General features: G+C 34.2%; 1 long non-coding RNA gene across 10 annotated transcripts in view; it reads left to right on the forward strand.

Moving 5' to 3' along the window:
• LOC144302682 (uncharacterized) overlaps positions 1–18,917 on the forward strand; it is a 488,681-nt gene that overhangs the window by 97,090 nt on the left and 372,674 nt on the right. The window lies entirely within an intron of this gene.

An 18,917-nucleotide genomic window follows, 5' to 3' on the forward strand; every position in this document is an offset into this window, starting at 1 on the left:
AATGATAATTTTTAAAAAGATTTTATTTATTCTTGAGACACACACAGAGAGAAGCAGAGAAACAGGCAGGGGAGAAGAAGGCTCCATCCAGGGAACCCGATGTGGGACTCAATCCTTGGACTCTGGGATCATGCCTTCAGCCAAAGGCAGACGCTCAACCACGGAGACACCTAGGCATCCCATAAATGAGAATTTTGGTTAAGGTGAACCTTATTGATTCTTCCAAGTTAGGAAATTTTGTGAAAATAATCTGATTTTAAGTAGCTTTTTAAATTCAAAAGACTGTGTGCTTACGCAAAATCCATCATGAGCATACATCTGATCATATTCTGGAAATGTGGAATAAAGACTTCTGTGAACGTTATCTCATTAAAAATACCCTCTCCAAGTGCACCTGAGTGACTCAGTCTGACTCTTGATTTCAGCTTAGGTCATGATCTCAGGGTTAGGGGAATTGAACCCCACATCAGGCTACATGCTTGGCATGGAGTCTCCTTATCTTTCTCCCTCTGTTCCTCCCACTCATCTCCCCACCCCCTCAAATAAATGAATAAATAAAATCATAAAAAGATACCCTCTCCAGATTCCTAAATGTTATTATTGGTTTTTTGAAAAATCTGTCTGGCTTCTTATATTTTGTTATAAATGAGGTGACTAAAATTGAATGCAGTTTTCACAGTGCAATACAAAAAAATTGAATAGCATAACTCTTCATTATCTTGTAACTTCATGATAGGCTTCTGGATATGTAATCCAAAATCACAGAATTCCTTTATAGTGCCTTAGAAAATTTATGTATGATTCTACATAGACTTTGATCTTAAACATTCTTTAAGATCTTATTTTTCATAAAATGTTTTACTTCCATTTGTCACCCAATAAATGTATTCATCATTTAAAATTCATTCATAATTTTAAATATTTTTCTGTTTTTTAATGGTGTCTATCTTGCAATTCAAGCATCTTATAAAAATGTACTTTTCTGCATTTTCAACAACAATTATATTAGCATTATATAGGTTTTATAACTTTTCATTGTTTCTTTTTAAAATAAATCAAGTTGTCTTGACATGCTGCTGAGCAAATCTTATTTCAGCTAAACATTGCTTTTTAGACCAGGAATACATCGTTGTTGTTTACATTCTAAAATGCAACAGTAGTAAAAATCAACTTAGCATAGCACTGTTGTCCTAAGAGCAAATGGCTGGTTGTGCTGATATGCTTCTTGGAGTTCAGCAATGTCTTTAATTTTCTTGTGCAAAGTGCTAAATAAAAACAATAAGCAGATTGAAATTATGTATGCATGATTGTAAGTGAAAGCTAAATGATTCATTTTTACTCAGAAAAAGTACAGAAATAGTTTGTTTCAATTTTATTTTATAGTTAGTGAAGTTTAAGAGCTTAAAGACTATGTTGATTACTTTCCAGCTCGGACAACCATCCGTATTTTGGAAATGAATATATGGAAAATGGATTTGGAACTCCTATCACTAAAATGCCATGAATATTTTAGTTTATCTCATAATATATTATTTGAGTAATTAATATTTTACACATATGTTTATACTTTATTTCAAAGAGTGTTTTAAATGAGAGATAATTTATTATTCTATTTTTTTTCAAATGGGAATAATGAAGAACTTATGTATATATCACTAAACATTAGATGAATATAAATGCATTATTGTCAATATTAGAACACATTCCTCAACTTAGTTAAGCAATAAGTTTTCAAGGAAGTAGAACCCTATGGTTACTGAGAGACCAGTTTATTGCTGGTGCAAACAAGCATCCACCCTATCTACAAATTATATGTGCTATCTAAAGCCTCATTCTGGGGATTCCTGGGGGGCTCAGTGGTTTGGTGCCTGCCTCTGGCGCAGGGTGTGATCCTGGAGAACCCGGGATCAAGTCCCACATCGGGCTCCCTGCATGGAGCATGCTTCTCCCTCTGCCTGTGTCTCTGCCTCACTCTCTCTCTGTGCCACTCATGAATAAATAAATAAAATCTTAAAAAAATAATAGAAAAATAAAGTCTCATTCTGTCCTAAACTAACTGTGTAGCTCAGAGCCTAACTACATAATCATTGAGCATGGGCGATGTGACCATTAAAATCCAATGCTAGGAAAAATAGTAAGAGGAGCCTTAAAAAATGGTGGCAGCTCTGTCTCTAGAATGTCAGTTTCTAATTAGGAACCCAAGTAGAAGAATCTTTTCAGAAAAATGTCAATTAAACAATAGTTTATAAAATGAGCATTAAAAAAATAAGCTGTAATTTTACTAGTTCAAATACATAGTCATCTGATGGATTTACAGTGATAGTAAATTTTAGCTATGATCAGCTAAAATCCCTAGTTTGAATATTCTGTGAGCCAATTAGATTCTGACTTATGGGGAAGTGATTTTGAGCAAAGTTCCATTGCCTACACCACTAGCCTTCAAAGTAACCTGCATTCTCTAAGTAATTATTTATAAGATAAAGTCTTTTCTTTTTTTAGAAAAACAGCAGTTATTTTTCCTATGTTTAGTTCAAATAAGTTGATAAATAATATAAAGATATATGATTTTCATTCCATGTTTGTACAAAACTAACAATATGATAAAAAATTCAATGATATGTGTATTTCATAAAAAAAAATTGTTCTTATTCTCTTCATTTAATCTTCTCAATGATGGTGAGTTAGTCATTGTCCAGAAATGAAAAATAACAAATATATTTTATTAGTAGGACATATCTGGAGGAATTCTGTATATTTCTCAGCAGATTCTCCAAATATGAGCTATGTGTATTGGCCTTATCTTCCCTTTCCTCTTCTCCTCTTTTTTTTTTTTTTTTTTGGCACATGCATCCTGACATCCATATACACAAATATATTTTTTTCTGAAATATTTGAGATTCAGCTGCACATGATGCTCCTTTATACACAAATATATTTTTTCTGAAATATTTGAGATTCAGCTGCACATGATGCTCCTTTATCCCTAAATACTTCAGTGTGTGCTTCTTAAAAGCAAAGATATTATTTTATATGGTCATAGTACAATAATCAAAATCAGGAGATTAATACTAACATCATACTGTCATCCAAAGTATAGACTATATTCAGATTTTGCCAAGTGTTTCAATGATGTCTTCTATAGAAAAGGAAAATTCTGGACCATACATTGCATTTAGTTGCCAGGTTCCTTTAATGTTCTTTCATCTGAACAAGTTCCTTAGTCACCCTCTGTGTTTCATTTTAAAATACAGGTTTCTAGTTTTGGAGGAGATCTCTCTGGTTTATCTGCTGTTTCTTCCTTCCCCTTCCCTTTCCCTTTCCTCTACCCTTCCCTTCCTTTTTTTTCCTCTTATTTTAAAATAATCCTGACCCTATGGAAAATTAAACAAATTAAAATATATGCCTAAAATATGCAAAATTAATTTTTTGCTACAATGCTTTTAGTGCACACACACAGAGTTGAAAAGTAGTTTTAACTTCAAGAACTTAACATCCATTTGCTTAAGAAGTGAAGTATGAGGTAAAATTATGGGTACAACATACACAAGAGGTAAAAACATACTCTATTTCCCTACATTGAACAACTGAGATGAAGTAAAAAAGTAGATGAGGGTTGGAGAACTACCGGAGAGGAACTGAAAGAACAATTAAATATCCTGTTCTGTGCAATACCATAGCCCTCTTACAAATATAAACCTATATTTTAATATTGAGCCATATGTTGTTCAAGGCATGTGAATTAGCTAATCAATATTTATTGAATTGTTAGGTAGTGGAGCTATATACCTGAATAGAACATAATGACTTCTTGCCTCAGGGAACGTAAAGACTATAGGATACATATTCAATAAATATTTGCAAGAGATTATTAAGTAATAATAAATAAAAGACTGTGAAGGAAAGAGTATGAGATCTATTTGAAAATCTACCCTGGTATGACAAAGAGGTTTTCTTTTAGGAAGTGATATATTAGCTGATATCTCAGAAATAGGTAAAGGTTAAATAGAACATTTTGAAAAAGAGAGGGATTCAGGCTTAGGAGAGACTACTATGGATGAATCAGAGTGAGGAAGTGGGGTATGTAGCAAAGTGAGATAGATGTATTAAGCAGGTAGGACCACACAAAGCATGGCTTTGCTAGCCATGTTTAGATTTTGTTTACATTTTTAAGGTGAGGTAAGTTATCCGAAGGGTTTAAATGGAAGGGAATGACTGATTTGTTTGATGATTTTAAAAATGTTGATATCAGCAGTGTTTTATCAGGAGCTAAAGAAGAGACAAATATGGGGCTATTGGAATAACTTAAGTGATCAGTGCTGGTGGCACTGATGAGAGATGCTTAGGAGAGTGGATAGGATAGAATAATTCATTAACTGAGTGGTAGGAGTCATCAAGGATGACTTTGAAGGTTTTATTAACTGAATTTCAGTTTGTGAAAATGCATTTCCAGAGACAAACCTCCAAAAGGGGGTTTTTGGAGACCAAGTTTATGAGTTCAATTTGAGAAGACTTAGACACATTCATACATCTGGAGTTAAAAGTGTGAACTGGGGATATAGGACTAAGGATGATAGCACTTAGATTTAGAACATAGATATTAGATTTAAATGAAGATTATTTTAAAAACAGATCACTGGGTATTGTATGGAAGTGTTGAATCACTGTATTGTACACTTGAAACTAGTATTACACTGTATGTTAATTAACTAGAATTTAAATAAACCTATAAATGAATGAGTGAATGAATGAATTCTAAAATACATACATACATACATTCAAGGGAAAAAGTGGCCTAGGAAAGAACCATGATAAAGATAGAATGTTTAAAATTTTGAAGAGGAAGAAAAAAATTAAAAAGGCATGAAAACTGAAAGATTGTATCCTCATAGAGGCTGAAGGAAGTAAAGATTTAAAAAGAGAGAATAACATGGAGAATGCTGCTTACATATATTAATTAAAAAGAGGACTCAAAAGAGTATCCACTTGATCTATAGACACGGAGATTATTGCGGAATCAGCAAGAATGGTGATGGAGTTCCATGGAATGGTGATGGTGGGAACCCCAGTGCAGTGCAGAAGTTTGATGAGTGAAAGTAAATGGAGAAAATAATTAAAAGTAGTTAACAAAAATAAAATAACAAAGCCATTTTAAGACTTTTGATTTTGAGTGGAGTAAATTAATGTGGCCAAACAGGAAAGCAAGATGAATGAGAGATATAGATATAAGAAACTGTAAAGAAGAAAATAATAATCTGAACACAATTTATTTTCCCTTAATTAAAAAAAATACTGATTTATCTTCCTCTCTTGAATGTGTCTTAAAGTCCAAAAGTATTTTTTTTAATTGAAGCATAATTGAAATACAATTTTATAGTGGTTGTAGGTGAGCTACATAGTGATTTCAATACTCTATACATTACAAAGAGATCATCATGCTAAATTTAGCTACCGCCTCTCACCATATAAAGTTGTTACAATATTATTAGGTACCATTCCATATGCTGTACATTGAATCTTCATGTCTTATTTATTTTATAACTGGAAGTTTGTACCTTTGAATCCTCTCTATCTACTTTGCCTATCCCTTCACCTGCCCCCAACAAACACTATACCATTTTCTATATCTATGAATGATTTTGTTTTCTTTGTTTTGCTTTTAGATTGCATATATAAGTGAAATCATAAGATATTTGTCTTCCTCTGTCTGATTTACTACACTTACCAGAATACCCTCTAGGTCCTTCTATGTTGTCACAAAAATGGCAAGAAATCATTCTTTTCATGGCTGAGTAATATTCCATCATGTGCGTGCATATATACATACATATATATATATATATATATATATATATACACACCCATGTGTGTATACATATATCTAAACACATTCATACATATAAACATATATCACAATTTTATTCATTCATCTATTATTAAACAGTTCACTTCCACACCTTGCTATCGTATATAAAGTTGCAGTGAATTTAAGGATCTGTATATCTTTATAAAATTATTTTTTTTTCTAAAATAAATACTCAGAAGTGGAATTCCTGGATTGTAGAGTAGTTCTATTTTTAATTTTTTAAAAGATTTTATTTATTTATTCATGAGAGACACAGAGAGAGAGAGAGAAAGAGAGAGAGACAGAGACAGAGACACAGAGGGAGAAGCAGGCCCATGCAGGGAGCCCGACATGGGACTCGATCCTGAGTCTCCAGGATCACGCCCTGGGGTGAAGGTGGCTCTACACCACTGCCCTATTTTTAATTTTTTAAGGAAGCTCCATAGTGTTCTGCATAGTTCTACACCAGTTTGCCTACTCCTCAAAAGTGCACAAGGGTTCCCTTTTCTTGGTATCCTCACCAACACTTGTTATTTCTTTTCTTTTTGGTAATACTCATTCTGATAGATGTGAGGTATTTTTGTGGTTTATATTTCCCTGATGATTAGGGATGTTGTGTATTTTTTCATGTTTCTGTTTGCCATCTGTATGTTTGTTTTTGTTTTGTTTTGTTTTGGAGAAATATCTGCATTAAGTCCTCTGTCCATTTAAATTGTTAATAAATTGTTTGAGTATATATTTTGGTTAATAACTCATCAGCTATATCATATGAAAATATCTTCTGTAGGTTGCCTTTTATTTTGTTGGTGGTTTCCTTTGTTGTGCAAAAGCTGTTCATTTTGATGCAATGTCATTTGCATATTTTTTTGCTTTTGTCCCTCTTGCCTGAGGCGATATAGCTAAAACAATATTGCTAAGACCTATGTCTAAGAGCTTACTGCTTGTTGTTGCTGTTGTTGCTTTCTAGGATTTTTATTGTTTCCAGTCATTCATTACATTAGTCTTTATATATGATATAAGAAAAAGGTCAAGTTTATTCTTTTGAATGAAGTTGTCCAGCTTTCCCACAGCATTTATTAAAGGAATGTCTTTTCCCCATTGTATATTATTGCCTTCTTTGCAAAAGATTTATTGACTGTATAAGCGTGACTTTATTCTGGACTCTTCTGTTATGTTTATCTATGTGTTTTTCTCTGTGCCAGTGCCATACCATTTAGATTACTACAGCTTTGTAATATGGTTTGAAGTTAAGGAGTGTGATTATCTCCAGCTATATTCTCTTTCTCAAGATTGCTTTGATTATTTGGAGTCATTTGTGAATCTGTACAAATTTTAGGATTGTTATAATTCTGTATAAAATGCTATTGAAATTCTGACAGGGATTGCATTGAATCTGTAGGTTGCCTTGAGTAGTATGGACATTTTAACAATATTCTTCCAATTCATAAGCATGGAATATCTGTCCATTTGTTTTGTGGCTTGACATGTGTCCTGTCCTGGAGAATGTTTTATGTGCACTTGAGAAGAATGCATATTTTGCTGTTTTTAGATGGAATTCTCTGTATATACCTATCAAGGGCATTTGGTCTAAGGTGTCATTTAAAGCTTATGTTTCCTTATTGATTTTCTGTCCAGATGACATTTTCATTGATGCCAGTGGAGTGTTAACATCCTCTGTAATTATTGTATCACTGTTAATGTCTCCCTTTATGTCTGTTAATATTTGCTTTATGTGTTTAGATTCACCTATGTTGGGTTCATGCCTATTGACAAGTATACCCTCTTACTATATTGATCCCTTTATCATTATTTAATGCCACTTTTTCTTTTAATCCCTTGTTACAGTTTTTGTTTTAAAGTCTATTTTTTCTGATGTAAGTACTTATATCTTAGCTTTTTTGCTGTTGTTGTTTCTTTTGCATGAGACACATTTTCCCATCCCTTTACCCTCAATCTGTGTGTTTAGATCTGTTTAGATCTGAAGCGAATCTCTTATGGACAGCATATATATGGATATTGTTTTTGTATTATCTATTTTGACTTGCAGTGAATTTTAATTGGAGAATTTATTTACATTTAAAGTAATTATACACATACACATTGCCATTTTGTTTTCAATTGTTTTGTTGTTTGTTCTTTCTTTTCTTGTTCTCTTGTAATTTAGTGACTTCCTTTTGTGTTATTTTGAAATCTTTTTTTTTCCATTTTATTTATATATATATATATTTATATCTTATAAGTTTGGCTTCTGGTAACCATTGGGTTTATATATAACATCCTATATATATAGCGATCTATTTTAAGTTGATGGCCATTTAATTTCAAGTGTGTTCTAAGAGCATTACCTTTTTTTATTCCCAACTCCCTACATTTTATGTTATTGGAGTCATATATTACTTATTATCTTTTGTATCCCTTGACTAATTATTTTCCACCTACATGATATTACTACTTTTGGCTTTTGAATTTCATACTAGTTATTTAGATGGCTCGTCTACTATTTTACCATTTGTCAAATTTGCCAGGAAGATTTTTTTCTTTCATAATTTTCTTATTTCTGGTTATGGCCCTTTGCTTTGCATTTTAAAGAGTCCTTTTAACATTTCCTGCAAGGCTATTTTGTGTTAATTAACTCCTTTAGCTTCTGCCTGTTAAGGGAAATCCTTATCTTACCTTCCATTCTTGAGTCATAACTTTGCAAAATAGAGTATATTTGGTGGAGGGATTTTTGTTTTGTTTTGTTTTCAGCATTCAGCTTTTAAATATATCATGCCACTTTTTTTTGGCCTGTAAAGTATCTGATGCAAAACTCAATTCATAGTTATGGGAGTTCCCTTGTATGTAACTAGTTGTTTTTCTTTTGCTGCTTCTGCCTCTGCCATTATTTCTTCAAATAGTTTTTCCATCTCTTTCTCATTTTTTTTTTCCTTTTCTGGATACCTATAATGCAAATGTTGGTACAGTAGATGTTTTCTCAGAGGCCCCTTAAACTATCCTCATTTTTAAAGTTTTTTTTTTTTTTTTCTTCTTCTTCTTCTTATTTTGGCTCTGATTGGGTGATTTCCACGGCCCTGTCTTCCAGATCACTGACCTGTCTTTACTGTTGACTTTTCCTAGTGTATTTTTTCATTTATCACATTATTCATCTGTGATTGGTTCTTTTTTGTATTTTCTATCTTTTTGTCAAAGTTTCATGGTGTTCATTCATTCTTTTCAACTTCAGTGAACAACTTTATTTTTTAAGATTTTATTTATTTATTCATGAGAGACACACACAGACAGAGGCAGAAACATAGGCAGAAGGAGAAGCAGACTCCCCATATGAAGCTTGTTGTGGGATCCATCCCAGGATTCTGGGATCATGCCCTGAGCCAAAAGCAGATGCTCAGCCGCCGAGCCACCCAGGCATCCCAGTGAGCATCTTTACGACAATTACTTTGAACTCTTTATCTGGTAGATAGCTTATCTTCATTTCATTGTGATCTTTTTCTGACATTTTATTTTGTTCTTTTGTTTAGAACATTTTTCTTGGTTTCATTTTACCTAACTCTTATTGTTTCTTTTCATGTATTAGGTAGATCAGTTATGTTTCTCAGTCTTAAAGAGTGACTTGATGAAGAAGGTGTTCTGTGAGGCCCAGTATTGCAAAACTCCTGGTCACCTGAGTGATGCCTTCCATCACTATGTTCAACCTTCTGTTGTGGCTGGGCCACAACTGTGGACTCACTGGCATGTGCAGCAGATTGCCAGTGCAACTGTCTGTGATTTTCACCTATAACCATTGCAAGGGCTGTAGTGTGTAGGTTTGGCCTACTGGGACAGGGACTGCTTAGGGAGATTGTGAGTGCTGACTGAGGCCACCTATCAGGTTTGGCAGGCCAACTGGACATTTTAGGCCATCTGCCAAGTGTGGCAGGGCTGTGGGCTGCTTGAAAGGCACTGGGGCAGATGATTTTCATGGGGGTGAGTCTGCAGGAAGATACTGGGGTGGAAATATGGTGCTAGCACAGAGAGGGAAAATCTCAGAAATGGCTCCCATTGGTGCCAGTCTAACTAGATGGAAGGGAAGTGGAAAAAAAAGATGCCTACCAGCATTGCTATCCTCAGAGAACATCCCAATAGAGCTCTACTTTTCTAACACAAGCTCTAGAATTAGTAAATGGATGTCCTTCATGTGTAACGCAAGCACTTTTCAAACTGCTTTTTGTTCTGGAACTCAGAGTAAGTGAAATTGTAGTCATCTCTTTAAGTATAGTCTTTGGTTCCTACTGCCCTCTGGCTCTCCCAGACATAAGTTCCATTTGTTTTCAAAGCCTGATGTGTTGGGAGCTCATCTTTCCATTGTAGGTCCCATGGACTGAATAGTCCAATGTGCAGTTTGAACCATTTATCCCTCATGGAGGTCCTCTGTAGTTGTAATATCCCTCTTGTGGGTCACTATGTGGAGGTATGGATCCTGACTAGACTATGTCTCTGCTCCTCATATTTATCTCAATTTGGCTTTTTTCTTATATGTAAGATCAATTCTGCTAGTCTTCAGCTAATTTTCAGATATAGTTGTTCTTTCTTTATTTATTTATTAAAAAGGTAGAAAATTAAAGTTTTATATAAATGAATTATTTTAAAGAGGAAATTTAAGAAAATACAGGCAAACAAATATATTGCAGGATCAGTTCACTAGAAAAATAAAGTGAATATCACAAGAAAGTCAAATGAATGTTTTCATTTCCTCATGCATATAAAAGTTATGTTTACACTGTACTGTAGTACTGTAGTCTATTATCTATGCAATAGCATTCTATTTAAAAACTGTGCATGCCTTAATTCTTAAAATACTACTACCAAAAAATGCCAACCATTATCTGAAGTTTCAGCAAACCATAATCTTTTTACAGGTTGTGGGTCCCACGTCAAATAGATGGCTGCTGACTATTTATGGTGCTGGTTGCTGATGGCTGGGGTGGCTGTGATAAGTCCTTAAAATAAGACATAATGATGTTTGCCACATTGATTGACTCTTCTTCTCACAAACGTTTTCTCTGCAGCATGTGATTTTATCTTAAAATTGGAGCCAATCCTCTCAAAACCTGCTGCTTTTTTATCAATTAAATTTATGCCATATTCTAAACCTTTGTTGTCATTTAAGCAATCTTCATAGCATCTTCATGAGGAGTAGATTCCATCTCTAGAAACCACTTTCTTTGCTCATCCATAAGAAGCAAGTCCACATGTGTTCAAGTTTTATCACAAGATTGAAGCAATTCAGTCACAGCTTTAGGTTTTCCTTCTAATTTTAGTTCTCTTACTATTATAGCCACATCTGCAGTTACTCTCTCCACTGAAGTCTCATATCCCTCAGTTATCCATGATGGTTGGACTCAACTGTTCCAAACATCTCTTAATGTTTATACTTTGATCTCTTCCCATGAATCACAAATATTAATGGTGTTTAAAATAGTGAATCCTTTCCAGAAGGTTTTCAATTGACTTTGCCCAGATCCATCAGATAAATCTCTATCTATGGCATGTATAGCCTCATGTAATATATTTCTTAAATAATTTCACTTGAAAGTTGAAATGAACAACGGATTTTAAAATGGATGTTGTTGTGTTAGCAGCAGGTTTGAAAACAACATTAATCCCATTGTCCATCTCCATCAGAGCTCTTGGGTGAGCAGGTGCACAGTGTCAATGAGTAGTCATATTTTGAGAGCAATATTTTTTCCTGAGCAGTAGATCTCAACAATTGGTTTAAAAATTTCAGTAAACCATGATGTAAACAGATGTGCTGTCATCCAGGTTTTGTTGCTACATTTATAGAACACAGACAGTGTAGATTTAACATAATTATTATGGGCCCTGGGATTTTCAGAATAGTGAATGTGCATTGGCTTCAATTTAGTCACTAGCTGTTTTTGCTTCTAACAAAAAGAGTCACCCTGTCCTTTGAACCTTTGAGGCCAGGCATTGACTTCTTTCTACGAGTGAAAGTCATAGATGGCATCTTCTTCCAATAAAAGGGTATATTGTTTATGTTGAGAATTGTTTTGTGTAGCCACCTTCATGAATTATCTTAGCTGGATCTTCTGGATAACTTTCTGCAACTTTTACATCAGCACTTACTACTTCACCTTGTACTTTTTTTGTGCATAGAGATGGATCCTTTCCTTAAATCTCATGGATCAGCCTCTGCTGGCTTCAAAGTTTTTATCTCTAGCTTTCTCACCTTTCTCAGACTTTTTAGAATTGAGGAAAGTTAAGGCTTGCTTTGGATTAGGATTTTATTTAAGGGAATGTTGTGACTGGCTTTATCTTCTATCCAACCACTCAAAATTCTCCATTTCAGCAATAAGACTCTTGGTTTCTACTAAAAGACAACCTACAGAAGGGAGAAGATATTTGCAAATGACCTATCAGATAAAGGGCTAGTTTCCAAGATCTATAAAGAACTTATTAAACTCAACACCAAAGAAACAAACAATCCAATCATGAAATGGGCAAAAGACATGAAGAGAAATCTCACAGAGGAAGACATAGACATGGCCAACATGCACGTGAGAAAATGCTCTGCATCACTTGCCATCCGGGAAATACAAATCAAAACCACAATGAGATACCACCTCACACCAGTGAGAATGGGGAAAATTAACAAGGCAGGAAACAACAAATGTTGGAGAGGATGCGGAGAAAAGGGAACCCTCTTACACTGTTGGTGGGAATGTGAACTGGTGCAGCCACTCTGGAAAACTGTGTGGAGGTTCCTCAAACAGTTAAAAATATACCTGCCCTATGACCCAGCAATTGCACTGTTGGGGATTTACCCCAAAGATACAAATGCAATGAAATGCCGGGACACCTGCACCCCGATGTTTCTAGCAGCAATGGCCACGATAGCCAAACTGTGGAAGGAGCCTCGGTGTCCATCGAAAGATGAATGGATAAAGAAGATGTGGTTTATGTATACAATGGAATATTACTCAGCTATTAGAAATGACAAATACCCACCATTTGCTTCAACGTGGATGGAACTGGAGGGTATTATGCTGAGTGAAGTAAGTCAGTCAGAGAAGGACAAACATTTTATGTTCTCATTCATTTGGGGAATATAAATAATAGTGAAAGGGAATATAAGGGAAGGGAGAAGAAATGTGTGGGAAATATCAGAAAGGCAGACAGAACATAAAGACTCCTAACTCTGGGAACCAAACTAGGGGTGGTAGAAGGAGAGGAGGGTGGGGGGTGGGAGTGAATGGGTGACGGGCACTGGGGGTTATTCTGTATGTTGGTAAATTGAACACCAATAAAAAATTTAAAAAAAAGACTCTTGGTTTCTTAGCATTTGTGTCACTGGAGTAGCATTTTCAATTTCTTTCAAGTACTTTTTCTTTGCATTTAAAACTTTGTGAACTGTTTGGTACAAGAGTTGTACCTTTTAGACAACATCGGCTTTTGACATGCCTTTCTCACTAAATTTAACCTAGCTTTCTATTTAAAATGAGATGTGTAATTCTTCCCTTCACTTAAACACTTAGAGATCATTGTAGGTTATTACGTGGTCTAATTTCAACATTTTTGTGTCTTAGGAAATAGGCATGAGGTAAGGGAGAGATAGGGCAATGGGCATTATTGGAGCTGTCAGAGCATACACAACATTTAAGCCATCTTATATAGTCATGATTCCTGGTGATGCAAAACAAGTACAATATTAGTAACATCAAAGAACGCTGATCACAGATCACTACAACAAACACAGCAACAACGAAAGTTTTGAAATAGTGGGAGGATTACAAAAATAATACACAGAACACAAACTGAGCAAATGCTATTGGAGAAAAATGGTGCCAACTGACTTATTTAATGTAGGATTGCCACTACCTTCAGTGGCGGGTGGGAAATGGAATATCTGCAAAGCACAAAGAAGTGAAATGCAATAACATGAACCATAAAAGAATTTGAAGGCATTAAACATGATCTCATATTAAACTTTATAGGACAATTTGGAAAAAAATCAAGGAAAGGGATGATTTCCAACAAATACAAATACTAAAATTAATCCAAGGGATAGACAAATTAAAAATAAATTACAATAGAAGAGAATGTTTACTTAAAAGCTAGAGTATTTAAAAGAGGGAAATAGACAAACCTTTAGCTAACCATCAGATAACTTGGTTCCAATTTTATTTAAATTATTCCAAGCTCTAAAGAAAGGCAAAGAATTCTCCAGTTTATCTTATAGAGCCAGCTATATTTATATTTCCAATCTCAAAAGGAAATGAGAGAGGAAGTGAGAAAAAGAGAGGGAAATTATCTGAATCTTTTCTTTGGAAAAAAAAAGTCTATTCAAGTCCTCTGCCCATTTTTTAAATTGGGTTGTTTTTTGATATAAAGTTGTATAAGTTCTTTATATATTTTAGATAATAATCCCTTATTGAATATATCACTTGCAAATATCTTCTACCCAGTAGGTTGCATTTTCATTATGTTGATGGTTTCCTTTGCTGTGCAAAACATTTTAGTTTGATGTAATCCAATTTGTTTATTTTAGCTTTTGCCGTCTTTGCCTGGACAGCTTGTCGAAAAAAAAAAAAGAAAGAAAAAAGAGAAATATTGCTAAGATCAATATCAAGGAGATTAGTATTTATATTTTCTTCTAGGAGTGTTATAGTCTTCAGTCTTACGTGTAAATCTTTAATCCATTTTGAATTAATTTTATATGTGATGTGAAATAAAGGTCCAATTTCATTATTTTACAAACAGTTGTCCAATTTTCCCAACACCAATTATTTATTTTTTAAAAAGATTTATTTATTTGAGATTGAGAGAGAGAATGAGAGAGAGCAAGTGTGAATGGGGAGTGGCAGAGGGAGTTAAGCAGACTCCCCACTGAACGTAGAGCCAGATGAGATCATGACCTAAAACCAAGAGATGTAACCAAGAGTTAGAGGCTTAATTGAATCACCCAGTCACCCCATCCCAGCACCATTTATTAAGAATACTGTATATTTCCCACTGTGTATTTTTGTCACATTTGTCCTACATTAATTGACCATGTATGTGTGGGTTTATTTCTGGGCTGTCTATTCTATTCATCTATGTGACTTTTTCTTCCAGTATCATACTGTTTTTGTTACTATGGCTCTGTAGTATATAATCTGAAACCAAGAAACATGATAACTTCAGCTTGAAAAACAAGCTTGCTTTGACTATTTGGTCTTTTTTTTTTTTTTTGACTACATATAAATTTTAAAACTATTTCTTCTAGTTCTGTGGAAAATGCCATAGGTATTTGATGGGTGATGACATGGAATCTGTATATTGCTTTGGGTAATATGATTTTAACATTAATTATTTCAAACCAAAGGAAGGAATATCCTTCCATTTATTTGTATTAATTTCTTTCATCAATGTCATAGTTTTCAGAGTAAAGGTCTTTCACCTCCTTGGTAAAACTTATTCTTAGATATTTATTTTATTGATGCAATTGTAATTTGGACTGTTTTCTTAATTTCCCTTTGTGATAGCCTATATTAGTGTATAGAAACCCAGCCAATTTCTATATATTGATTTTGTATCTTGTGACCTTTCTGAATTCATGTATTAGCTCTAATATTTTTGATGGAATGTTTAGGATTTTCTATATATATTATCAAGTCAGTTGAAAATAGTGACTGCTTTACTTTTTTCTTTCTGATTTGGATGCATTATATTTCTTTCTCTTCCTAATTGCTGTGGCTACAGTTTCTAATACTATGTTGAGAGTAAAAAATGGTGAGGGTAAGCATACTTTTCCTGTTCTTGATCTTGGAAGAAAAGTTTTCAGCTTTTCACTATTGAATATGATATTAACTGTGATTGTATCATATGTGACCTTTATTATGTTGAGGTAGGTTCCTTCTATATCTATTTTGTTGAGAATTTGTATGTAAATGTTGAATTTTATTAAATACCTTTTCTGCATTGAGGTAATTATATGACTTTAATCTTTCATTTTTGGTAATGCAGTATATCACTTTGATTCATTTGTGGATGGTGAAACACCCTTGCATCACTGGAATAAATCCTACTTGATCATGGCATATGATCCTTTTAATATATTGTTGAATGCAACTTGCTCATTTTTGTTGAGGATTTTGCATTTATGTTCATCAGGGTAATTGCCCTTCAATTTTCTTTATTGTGCTGTCTTTGTCTAGCTCAGGTTTCAGGTAATGCTGACCTTTATACATTAGTCTAGAAATAATCCATGCCTCTTCAATTTTTTGGAATAATCTGAGAAATATAGGTAGTAACTCTTTTTAAATGTTGGTAGAATTCACCTGTGAAGCCATTTGGTCATAAGTTTCTCTTATTGGGGGATTTTTTTAAATTACTAATTTGAATTAATTACTTGTAAACAGTCTATTCAAATTTTCTATTTTGTGTGTGTGTGTGTGTGTGTGTGTGTGTGTGTGTGTGATTAAGTCTTGGAAGGTTGTGCATTTCAAGAAATATATCCATTACTTCCAGGTCTTTATATTTGTTGGGGTATCATTATTTTTAATAGTCTCTTATGATCATTTGCATTGCTGTGATATCAGTTGTACCTGCTCTTTCATTTCTGATTTTATTTGAGTCCTCTATTTTTTTTGGGGGGGGGTGAATCTGGCTAGAGGATTGTTATTTTTTAAGTCTCTATTTCACTTATTTACACTGATTTGGAACTTTGTTTCTTCTTTTTTTTTTTTTATTCCTTTAGGTATGAAGTTAGATTGTTTATATGAGATTTTTCTTTCTTTTCCTTCTTTCTTTCTTTCTCTTTCTTTCTTTCTTTCATTCTCTCTCTCTCTCCTTTCTTTCTTTCTTTCTTTCTTCTTCTATTTCTTTCTTTCTTTCTTTCTTTCTTTCTTTCTTTCTTTCTTTCTTTCTTTCTCTCTCTCTCTCTCTTTCTTTCTTTCTTTCTTTCTTTCTTTCTTTCTTTCTTTCTTTCTTCTTTCTTGTGAGCCTGTTACACTATGAACTTCCATTTTAGAATAGCTTTTGCTGCATCTCAGAGATTTTTGATCATTGGGTTTACGTTTTCATTTGTCTAAAGTTATTCATCAATTCCTCTTGATTTTTCATTGACTCATTTACTGTTTAATTTTCATATTTGTTCTTTTTCCAGTTTTCTTCTCATAATTTCTAGCTTCATACCATTGTGCTCATAAAATATGTTTCATATGATTTGTTTTCTTGAATATTGACACATATTTTGTTGCCTAACATATAATCAATCTATGCTGAAGAGTATTCCATGTCTACTTGAGAAGAACATGTATTCTGCTGGTTTGTGATGGAATGCTTTGTATATATCTAGTAAGGCCATTTAGTCTAATGTGTTGTTTAAGGCCAATGTTTCCTTATTGATTTTCTATCTGGATGTTCTATCCATTGATGTAAATGGAATATTAAATTTTCTTACTATTACCGTATTGCTGTCAATTTTTCCTTTTTGTTTGTTAATATTTGCTTATGTGTTTAGGTGCTCTTATATCAGGAACATAAATGTGTATATATGTTATACCTTTTCTTTTATTGAGTCATTATGCAGTATTCCTTTTTTTTTATCACAGTCTTTGTTTTAAAGTCTTTTTTTTTTTTTGTCAACACTGTTACCTCCTCATTCTTATGGTTTACATTACATTACTAATTGTTTTGCTACTCCCTTCTAGCCTACAAAGTTTGTGCTGAAAAATCAGATGAAAGTCTAATGGTTTTCCCTCATATTTGACTATTTGTTTTTAATCTTGCTGCATTTGAGATTATTTCTTCAACTTAATTTTTTTTCCATTTTAATTATAATATATCTTGGTGTGGATCTCTTTGTGTTCATCTTATTTAGAACTCTCTGTGCTTCCTGGATCTAGATGTCTGTTTTTTTTCCCCAGCTTAGGGAATTTTTCAGCCATTGTTTCTTCTTATAAGTTCTATGCCCTTTTCTATCTCTCTTCACTTCTGAGACCCCTATAAAGTCAATGTTAGTATGACTGATGTTGTCTCAGTAATTCACCTCTACTTTATGATTTCCTTTTCTTTTCACTGTTCCTATTGGATGATTTCCTCTAACCCCATCCTCAGATTATGGATTTGTCCTTCTGTATTATCTAATCCGCTGTTGATTCATTTTAGTGTATTTTAAACATTTAAGTTACTGTGTTCTTCAGCTTGAATTTTTTCCCTTATATTTCTGTTTGTTGAAGCCTCCCTGTGTTTATCTATTCTATTCCTAAATTTGGTGAGCATCTTTATAACTATCACTTTTAATTCTTTATCAGGTAAATTATTTATCTTCATTTCATTAACCCTGACCCAGGATTATATATTGTTTTCATTGGGAACATATTTCTGTTTCTCATTTTGTTTGGCTTTCTGTGTTTGTTTTTATGAATTAAGCAAAACTATTACTCTCAGTCTGGAAGGAGTAGCCTTGTGTAGAAGCATTTCTTGGGTATATTGCATAGGCCTGGTGGCTTCAGCTGGATGAGACTGGAGGGGTCCTGGGGTGTACTGCTTCATGGCTACTCTGGCAAGGCACCTGGATCTGAAGGGTCCTGGGGCATGCCGCACTGGAGCCACCCTCGTCAAGTCATTTGAGCTTGTATGGTTGCCAGTCTGGTGGGACTGCTACAGCTAGAACAAAAATTGGCCTGGGGGTTCTAGAGTGCTCTGTTCTGGGGCTATAGTACTGGGATAGCTAGACTTGAGGTGGGTTTGGACTACGGGGTTTTGGGCCCATAAGAGTAGGGCTACCTTAGTAGGACAGCTGGATTGTGGTAGGTTGGGTAGGGAGGCTTGAAGCATTTTGTTTCAGAGTCACCTTGGCAGATAGCTGGTTCTGCATCAACACTGGAAGAGGTTGCACCACACTGGGAGTGTCTTGTTGGGATGACTAGAGCGGAGGGGGCATGAGCCAGTGGGTCCCAGGGCATGTTGTGCCTGATTTACCTTGACAAGATGGCTTCATTAGGTTCAGGTTGAAGGGTTCTGGAGTGCGGTATGCCAGAACCAGCTCAGAGGAAATCTAGGCTAGGGGCCTGGATTCCACTGAGGTGGCTCT

The sequence above is a fragment of the Canis aureus genome, chromosome 2 (assembly GCF_053574225.1).
Source record: "Canis aureus isolate CA01 chromosome 2, VMU_Caureus_v.1.0, whole genome shotgun sequence".
In the NCBI taxonomy this organism is placed as follows: domain Eukaryota; kingdom Metazoa; phylum Chordata; class Mammalia; order Carnivora; family Canidae; genus Canis; species Canis aureus.